Below are 10,280 nucleotides of genomic sequence, written 5' to 3' on the forward strand. Positions count from 1 at the left end.
GGTGGGGGACTCAAACAAATGTCCAGATGTTTTGGTTGTGGGTGCCAAAGGTCCAGATGTCTGACAAACTCTCCGAGAGCTAATTGTGTTTGTCGGCACTCGCAGGCGGACTTGGTACATTGCGATCACAGGCTATGGCTGAGGGTGAACGGAGGTTAATGTTCTTCCCGTTCCTGCACTGGCCTCCTTTGTCATGAAGGAAAACTGCAAAGGTAGACAGACTTTTCCCTTCCGTGCCTGCCGAAAACATTACCGAGAGTCAAAAGGCAACTGGGTTTTCCACCGGCTCCTAAATTCCTTTTAAACATCTTAAATCTTTTTTTTTTAAGTAATTTTTTAATCTCCTGGGCTGGTTTTTTTTCCCCCCAAATATAAAAGATCTAAATAGGGTTCGATTCTCTTCCATCTGGTCATCCCAAGCAGTCTGGTATTGAAAGGTTGAGCCCAAGATTTACTCGTCTTCTGACGTCAAATACTACAAAACTATTCCTTGGTCATATAGACCTAAAGTAAGAGATAAATACCATGTTCCCTATGATCTAACCCACATCTTGGGTACTGTCATCAACCAGTCAAAGCTGGTGGGAAGACAGCTTCTTAATTAAGATTTTAAAATACTGTAGATTAATATAGTGTTTCTTACAATACTTATTGACCATTCAGTTCCTATGAGCTCTGGTTTTCTTTTTCTCCTTTCTTCCTTTGTCCTTTCTTTCCTTCTTTTCTTCCTTTCATATTAAAAAATATTTAGTGTGTGTGTGTGTGTGTGTGGTGTGTGTGTGGTGCGTGTGTGTGGTGTGTTTGTGTGGTATGTATGGTCTGTGTGTATGTGTGTGTATGTGTGCATGTATGTGTGTGTGTGGTGTGTGTGTGGTGCATGTGTGTGGTATGTTTGTGTGGTATGTGTGGTCTGTGTGAATGTGTGTGTATGTGTGCATGTATTTGTGTGTGTGTGTGTGTGTGGTGTGTGTGTGGTATGTTTGTGTGGTATGTGTGGTGTGTGTGTAGTATGTTTATTATGTGTAGTGTGTGTGAGTGTGTGTGTGTGTGTGTGGTATATGTGTGGTGCGTGTGTATGTGTGTGTGTGTGTGTGGTATATGTGTGGTGCGTGTGTATGTGGTATGTTTGTGTGGTATGTGTGTTCTGTGTGAATGTGTGTGTGTGTGGTGTGTGTGTAGTATGTTTATTATGTGTAGTGTGTGTGAGTGTGTGTGTGTGGTATGTTTGTGTGGTATGTGTGGTCTGTGTGAATGTGTGTGTGTATGTGTGTGTAGTATGTGTGTGTGGTATGTGTGGTGTGTGTGTAGTATGTTTGGTATGTGTAGTGTGTGAGTGTGTGTATGTGGTATGATTGTGTGGTGTGTGTGTGTGTGTGTGTGTGTGTGTGTGTGTGTGTGTGTGCCTGAGTGTATGTGAGTGCATCACATGCTTACAGTACCCACAAGGGTCAGAAGAGTCAGAAGAGGCATCTGATCCCCCTGGAACTGGAGTTACAGACTGCAGCTCCTCCATGGGAACTGAACCTGGTCCCCTGTGAAAATAGTAAGCCTTCTTAACCAGTGAGCCATCTCTCCCTCCCTCCCTCCCTCCCTCCCCCCTCCCTTCTTTCCTCCCTACCTCCCTCCCTTCTTTCCTTCCTCCACCCTCCCTCCCTCTCTCCTTCTTTCCTCCCTCCTTCTTCCCTCCCTTCCTAACATGGTCTCTTGTTTCCAAGCCTGGCCTCAACTTCCTCCATAGCAGAGGATGAACTGGAACTTCTGATCCTCTTTTCTCCACTTCCCAAGTGACAGAATCCTATGCATGTACTACCATGTGCATTTTGTATGGTCCTGATGATTGAACCCAGAGCATCCCTCATGCTAGGAAAACTACCAGTAAGCTACAGTCCCAACCCCAGCCCTCGCTTTCTAAAATTAGAAGAGCATTTTCTCCTACTCCAACCATGAAGCCTCTAAGAAGGGCTACACCAGACACACATGAGGCAAGTTACTTGATCTGATCCCAAAGCCAGGCAACTAGTCAGAGTGTTTTAAAGTGAACACACAGTATTTGAAGGAACCTCAGTAGCTCAAAGAAGTTAGAGTTGTATTTTCCTCGGTTTTTGTAGACTGCACTTCAGTGAACTGCTCAGGTCGTGTGGAAGGAAAGGAAGGTGGTTAGCGGGTGTAGACTGCTCTGTGTGCTCTCGTGACTTCTATATGACCAGCCAAGTTCCACGATGTCCTATCATCTTAGGAAGGCCCTTTAGCAGTTAGGGCCTTCAGCTTCCAAAGAAACAAACTGAAAGGTTAAAAGATGACTGCTGGGGCTGGGGATTTAGCTCAGTGGTAGAGCGCTTACCCTGGGTTCGGTCCCCAGCTCCGAAAAAAAAAAAAAAAAGAACCAAAAAAAAAAAAAAAAAAGATGACTGCTATGAGGTTCCCCCAAACCCTTTTCTTCGAAAGTCACAACCTGTGTCTACTTGGCCCAGTTCAGAGACACAGATGAAGCAGCTGTCATACGGCAACTGAGGTCCACCTTGAAGGACAAAGGATGAGGTATTAGGAGAACACCTAAGGCCCATGCCTCTCAAACCGAGGCACCTTCCGAGGTCCCTGGGATACAGAGAGAGAGTGTGTGGCTGCTCAGTGCATCTTTGTTTGCAAATGTCCCTGAAAAACCTACTCCTGGATGGTAAATGAGTATTTCCGTGGGATGGACTTTAAAGCTATCATACATATGAAGAAAGGAGACACTGAAGGTGCCGCTGAGTATGTGGCTTCCTTCTCCGAAAATACCCTCTGGAGAAGGAATTCCAGGCTGAAATATCCGAGAACATTTTATTGTTGGAAAGCTGTGTGAGGGCTTCGGCGCACTTCTCCTAGTCTCTCTGAACATGTGACAAGGATGAGGATCTAGCAAGCTGATCTGGAAATCACAGACTGAGCTTTGAGCTCATGGCAACTTCCCACCTCAGCTTCCCAAGTACCAGGGTTACAAGCAGGAGCCATCTGAGTTGATTTTTTTTTTAAATCCCCTGTTCCCTGAGATTCCTGGCTGAGTCTTGGTTTATCATCTGAGCAAACTTCTAAATATATTTGGTCATCCCTAGGACTCTCTCGTGATTAGAAGTTTACAAAGCCTCAGGGGTGTCCTGCATAGCTAGTGTTCTAGGGACACTGTGAATTCTTGTCATAGGCCACTGTACTCCTCTCTATAGGCCAGGCCAGTTTATCCTCAGAGTATGGTTCCTTTGGCCTCTTCTAAAACCTTAGGCCTGCTTCCCTGACTCATAGGAAGGATGTGGGTGTGTGACAGAGTACTACTGAGTGCTATCAAGGAGGAAAGTGTATCCATGTATTCTCTCCAGAGATCTCCCAGTGAGAGCTGGAGGGGTAATGTAGTGAATAACACAGCTTGCCGTTCTGTTAGATGACTTAGTTTTGATGATAGCACCCAGATCCAGAGGCTCACAGATGCCTGTAACTCCAGGTCCAAGGAATCTGATGCCCACTTCTGATGTACACATATAGCACACACACACACACACACACACACACACACACACACACACACACACCAAAATAAATCTTAAAACAAAACAAAACAGCCTCCTAACAGGAAGATGGGCCAAGGCAAGAGGAACTGGGCTAAGGGCCTGTGAAACTACAAGTCATGAGACCCAACACAGGCTGCCCACCATGGCTCTAGTATTAACTATGGGCCAGGCAGTCTGTACAGAGCCCACAGCTCCAGCCTGCTTTCTATGCCTTCTTTCTTCCTCTGTCCAGTTGAGAATACTTCACTTGAGCTCCATCCATTTGGTAGTAAAACTTGACTTGAACTGACACAACACACGTAGTTTTTCCTCATACAATCTAGGGAAAAAACACCTTGGTTCCACATCTTAAAAAAAAAAAATGCACATACTTGGTCACAGTCTGCTGCCTCTGACTCCACCGTGAATTGTAACATGCCAAGCCTGTACCATGTGACTACTCCCGGATCCCCAAATTCTGAAGGGCAGAGTTTGTGCAGCCCAGAGGTTTTAAACAAGGCTCTGTGAGTCTTTTGCGGCCCAGGCCCAATCCAGAGCAGCACAAATAAACTAATCCTATATCCTCAGAGAACTTTCAAATCTCGAATTATTTTTTGCCCAACATTATGTAACAACTGCTTCTTCCCCTCCTCTTGCCCTGTCTGGGATTAAATGCAGAGCCTTTCATCTGCAGGAGGGGACCACTTCAGTGTAGCATAACATGAGTTCACCAACACTGATTTAAAGCAGATTAATGACATTTCCCCTTGAATTAAAAAAATTTTTTTTAATTTACTTGTGTGTAGGCCCAAGCACTTACATTGGAGGGTCATCTAGAGGCTAAAAACAGGGGCTATAGCAGGTTTTGAACTGCCTGATGTTGGTGGTGGGAACTGAACTCCTGTCTTCTAAGAGAACAGCAAGTCTTACCAACCACCGAGGGATCCCTTCAGCTCCTTCCTTACATTTGAAAAGTCAACAAATCAATGAGTAACACTCATAGTCAAGGCTGTTCTGTAAGAGTCACCAAGGATGACCTTGAACTTCCGATCCTCCTGCCTCTGCCTCCCAAGTACTAGGATTACAGGCATGTGCTCTCATGTCCGGTTTCATTCAGTACCGCAGAGGAAACACCAGACTCCTTGGACGCTCAGCAAGCTGTCTATGAACTGCGCTCCACCCCCAGACCCGCAGGTCAATTCTTACGGTCCAGCCTGCCAAACTTTCGCTATGACATCATCGAAAGCAGAGTAAAGCAGAAAGATGGTGGTGACTACGAGTATTTTCACCACGTTGCTGGTGACAGGCATAACGATTTTCCGCCATTTAAATAACAGCGAAATGTGGTAAAATGGTTAGGAAGCCTTGGGGGTCAAGTGCCCATTCGTTTGCGCTCAAATAATCTGACTGTAAAATTTTATGATTTAATTCTTAGAGATGGCTGCGTTGAAGAACTAGCTCATAGAACTGCTCAAAAATCAGCAGTAGGCTACCACGGGCTGTTCACAGTCTGGCATGCTTCCGCCTCCGGCCCTGGGACACAGTCAGATGTGCCTGGGTGAATCTCGAAGCCATTTGACTCAAGGCCCTTGTTAGAACCTGATTCTTCAGCCCCTCGGTATTCCCTGCTAGCACCACAGAGTTTCCTTTGTTCACCATTAATTCCTTCTCAGAGTTGTGTTGACTTCACAACACTTGTGAGCTTGTTACAGGGAACAAAGCTCCCGTTGAAGTCTAGAGAAGCTTCCCGAATCCTGAATCCTCCTTCACTAGGATACCTGCCCTGAAATCAGCTCAGCGCCCCACTTAACATAGCCACTGGCTATTTGAAAATACATAAGCGCATTGAGCAATAAACTGCTTAATTTAAATTCACCCTTGCCGGAAGAGCTATTAAGGGGGACTCCTTAAACTATATTGGGCCAAAGATTTTTCCTGCAGTAACTTTAAAGGAGCTTACATCCTCAGCTTGGCCTTTCTGCCACCCACTCTGAGCCATAAGATGTCACCAGGGTTGGCTTGCTTCCTAATGCAGGGCCCCCAACACACTCACCCTTGGCTTTCTCACCTCATAAATGTGTCATTTCCAGAACCACCTTCCCTTCTTAAGAAAGGGGGGGAGGGGAGGACCGCCTACCCTGCAGAGATGGAACTACCTTAGAAACACTGAACCTAAGCCAAGAGCAAGAAGTTAATTTATTCAACCAACTTCTACTAAGAGGTCGAGGTCTGTGGGGTCATGAGATAAGACCTGGGAACAGTAAGGGAAACCTCAAATCTTCAAAGGGTTACAGCTTACGATCCAAGGGACGCTCGCACGCACTCAAGCTTGAAAACCGTCTAATGCTAAGGTCCCCTTCCCAGCCAATTAAATTAGAAACCCCCAGGGTGGGATCTGGGCTGTGGAATGCTCTAAAACTTCCCCGGGAGGTTCTAATGGGGAGCCACAGTTGAGAAGTACTGGAAATAAGGGGTACCGGTACCCCTCTGCGTGAGCAAAATCAGCCACGCCGTTCTGGATCTTGAGCGCCCAAAGAGGACTGAGGACGTAAGTCAGAGGCATCGGAGGTGTCGCAAGCCTGGGAGTTCGCTAGAAACGCAGGCTCTCAGCTCCACATTTGGAGTGTGTGTGTGTGTGTGTGTGTGTGTGTGTGTGTGTGTGTGTGTGTACGTGTGTACGTGTGTACAGAGCACTTTTCACTTTTTTTTTTTTTTGAGACAAGATCTCTCAGTGGCCTAGAGCTCACCTCATGTGGTAGACTCCTGAGTCAGCCACAGGGATCCTTCTGTGTCTGCTACCCCAGCACTGGGATTACAAGGATCCACCACCACACTCGGCTTTTTTTAAGTGGATTCTGAGGACCAAGCTCAAGGCCCCAAGCAAATACTGTAAGGAGAGAACTTTATGAAGCACCCCCCCCCCCCATGACCTGCCTTTTAACAAGCTTTCTAGGTAACCCGGATCCACAGTTACTCTGGAAAATGCTGGGTTAAGGCCAAAATCCTGTTCCTGAGAAGTGAGGAGATGGGTGCACACTGTAAACCATCGGGAACTTCTACCGTGAGATGCCCATAAGGAAGAGCGTCGATCTGCAGGAAGGATGATAGAGAAGGCAGTGCTATACACAAGTCATACACAGAAACTGCACGTCTATCAGAAAGAATGGAGGCTAGAGGGCTGCCCTCTTGAAGCACAAAGTGAATAGAGTCGGAGAGCTGAAACAGACCCCTCAGGCATGCCGAGCTGGCCACACCATAAGCCCCCAAAGTCCAGCCTAGGGGCGGGGAGGTGGGTCTGTTGGTAAGGTGCCTGGTGCAGAAGCACTAAAGGCAGACTTAGGGTTGTGACTACCCACATTTAAAAAGCGTGGTACAGGAGTAGATGCCTGGAACCCAGCACTGGAGAAGCAGGCACACGCTGATGCCTGGCCCTCACTCACTGGTTAGCAGCCCAGCCTAGTCGCTGAGTTCCAGATTCTGTGAGAGATTATGTCTCCCACACTAACGTGGAGAGCCACTGAAGAAGATGCCCAATGTTTGAGAAGCAGTTTATGACATTCTCTGACAACTCTATTGATCATATTAATGTACTAGGTTACTTTAAAAGAAACAATGTCTTCACAGTATTGGGCCAAACTTTCCCCCAAACCAAATTACTGGTAATGCAGCCACCAATAGACATTATATGGAGATTCACGTAAGTAAATTATTAATAAAACACCCACATATCTCCCTCCCCATAGATCAAATTGGAAACTCAGGTATAGTTCCAAGACACATCTTGAAATTGAATATTACACAAACTTGCAACATGAAAAAAAAAAGGCATTGCTCCAAACAAAATTAAATGGAATTGCACTAAAAAGGCACAAGAAAGGAACTTGCTAAAAAGTCAGCATCTGTAAGAAATTGGTCAACACAGCACACATTATGAAATTCTAAGAGTCCTCCTTTGGATTGCCCCATCAATTCTTTAAACTACTAGTTTCACTTCAAATAAAATATAAGGTGGCAAGAAGACACCTCAATGAGCCTGACTACCATTGACACAAAAAGGTCAAAGAGAAACGTAGACATAAGAGCTCAGCTCTCAGGCAAAATTCGGTGAATGAATAAATGTAAATTGATATGCTAAAAGTTGAAATAAAGTATTTAATGTCACATCAATGTTCTTCATTATTCTATGCCTTAAGAAATGTTCTAGGGCTGGAGAGATGGCTCAGTGGTTAAGAGCACTGTCTGCTCTTCAGAGGTCCTGAGTTCAAATCTCAGCAACCACATGGTGGCTCACAACCATCTGTAATGGGATATTATACCCTCTTCTGATGTATGTGAAGACAGTGACAGTGTAATTATATATAATAAATAAATCTTTAAAAAAAAAAAAAAGAAATGTTCTAGAATCGTCAGACTGTCAGTCCCAATCACAATGAAATTTGGGAAACCTATGGTATTGCCCTTCAGACTTTCCCCTGTGTCTTTTAACAAACACTTCTTATGGTTTCCTCTGAAGATTAGATATGTATCGTTAGTTTTTATACTTAATATTTTTAAGTTTTTATACTTTTGTAATTAAGGCCTTTTGAAGACTATATGGAAACCTACTTATATGGAAGCTTCCATATATATATATATATATATATATATATATATATATATAATGTGAGATGATGTCTTTATACAGGTGAAGGCAGGTACAAGATAGAATGAGGCCTGTCATTGGACGAGAAGGAAGAATGAGTGGGAGAAAAGTTTTAGAGAGGGGAGGAGACTGGAACAAGGGAAGGGAGAAGCAATGGAGAGAACATGGAGGCGGATGTTAGATTCCTCTCTGCACATTTACAGGTTGTTATGAATATTCCTAAGGGATTGATGTGAACAGGGCTTTGTATGTCTAGATGAGCAAATTATATCTTATCAATTGGATCAGAGGTTATTTTGTTTGTGTTCTTTCATGTGGTGATTTAAGTTCAAGGGAGTGTGTGGTGGCTAGACACGCTAGCCTGCCACGGAATTGGGGTGTGCATGTCTGGCATGGTAGCAACCTGCCTTGGGAACTGGATGGGTAGAGAGATTGTTGCCAGGCTCAGAGAGTAGCCATTGGCAGTGTGATATGGGACGGAGCAGAGCAGGTGAGACTGAGACGCTTTGCTGACTGAAATGAAGGTATCTACCAGATATCATGGGGCACTGTGGTGCTAGATCTAGTGGGGGATAAAAGACAGCATTTTTTTTTTGTAATTTTACAGCAACAAATATCTCTGGTAGAAATTTAAATAGACTTGCCATAAAAGGAAAGAGACAATGCCCCAACTAGATATTATATGCCACGAAGTAAAGCCTCCAAAACCAGGAGTAGATCACATCTTGTTGCATCATCAGCCAAAAGGATCCCATGTCTTATTCACTCAAACATCACTGATCAAGGCTACTGCTGAGGGTAACACTCATGTCATCAAACATGGAGAAGTCTGACTGGTGCCCAGCTAGAAGCTTCATCCCTGCTGGCAACACTCACGGTGCACGGTACTCTGCACGCTACTGGAGAGAAAGGCAATCACCCACATCACCCAAGTATAAGCCCTGTGACCCACAACAGGGAGCTGCCTGACAGACACACTGGTGCAATCCTGGAGACTCGGGTCTATCACAATGTCTCTGTGCTCTTGACCCTTTAAAGAAGAACTACAAGTTTTATGTTATCCAGTAAGTTTAGGGTTCATCTTTTTTTTTTAAAGTGTAATTATTTTACATATTATATATAATTAAATGACACGCAGCACTTATATATTTATTATATTTATTCATATTATATTTGTATTCATGTATATATCTATTTGGTATAGTGTGATATTTCAATACATGTATATGATCGGATCAGAATAATCGACCTCACCCTCAGCTCAGACATGTACAATCGGGAGTCCTTTCATTACTTTGACATATTTCACTCAGTTGGACTTACCCTGTATAGGAAGTTGTTTGGTTCCTATTATCCCATAATACCATTCTTCCTTCCACCTCTCCAACCCCACTTTCTTAGGCCCTGGGTCACATTTGTCCTCTGTGTTCTCATCCTGATATGTTGCTTCTGTGAGATGACCTGAAGGAGTTCATGAAATCTGCAGTGTGGGTTTTACATCACATTGAAGAGAAGCAGAGTGAGACAGGTTTGCAAGCAGACAGCATGGGGAACAATGTCTATGGAGCTAACTCAGACAGCTCATGGGGACAATGTCTATGGAGCTAACTCAGCCATTGGGGGACAATGTCTACAGAGCTAACTTAGACAACTCATGGGGACAATGTCTATGGAGCAAATTCAGACAGCTGATGGGGGGCAATGTCTATGGAGCAAACTCAGACAGCTGATGGGGGACAATGTCTATGGAGCTAACTTAGACAACTCATGGGGACAATGTCTATGGAGCTAACTCAGACAGCTCAGGGGGGACGATGTCTACAGAGCAAGGGAAGGTGGCAGGTTGTGCAGATGAGGAAACGGGGCTGTGGTGTCTCGGCAAATGCTTTGATGATAGGTTGAGTCTATCTGACCTGAGCATCCACCTTATCTTTGTGGTTTCCTTTCCCACCTTCCTTCCTTCTTTCTTTCTTTACTTCCTTCCCTCCCTTTTGTTGTGTTTGAGATTGCAATATAATAACATTGCCCCTTTCCTCCCCCAAAACCTCACATACACCCCTCCCTACTCTCTTTCGAATGCATGGCCTCTTTCCCCATTAATTGTTATTGCATAGATACAT

The sequence above is a fragment of the Rattus norvegicus genome, chromosome 13 (assembly GCF_021556685.1).
Source record: "Rattus norvegicus strain SHRSP/BbbUtx chromosome 13, alternate assembly SHRSP_T2T, whole genome shotgun sequence".
NCBI classification, from domain to species: Eukaryota; Metazoa; Chordata; class Mammalia; order Rodentia; family Muridae; genus Rattus; species Rattus norvegicus.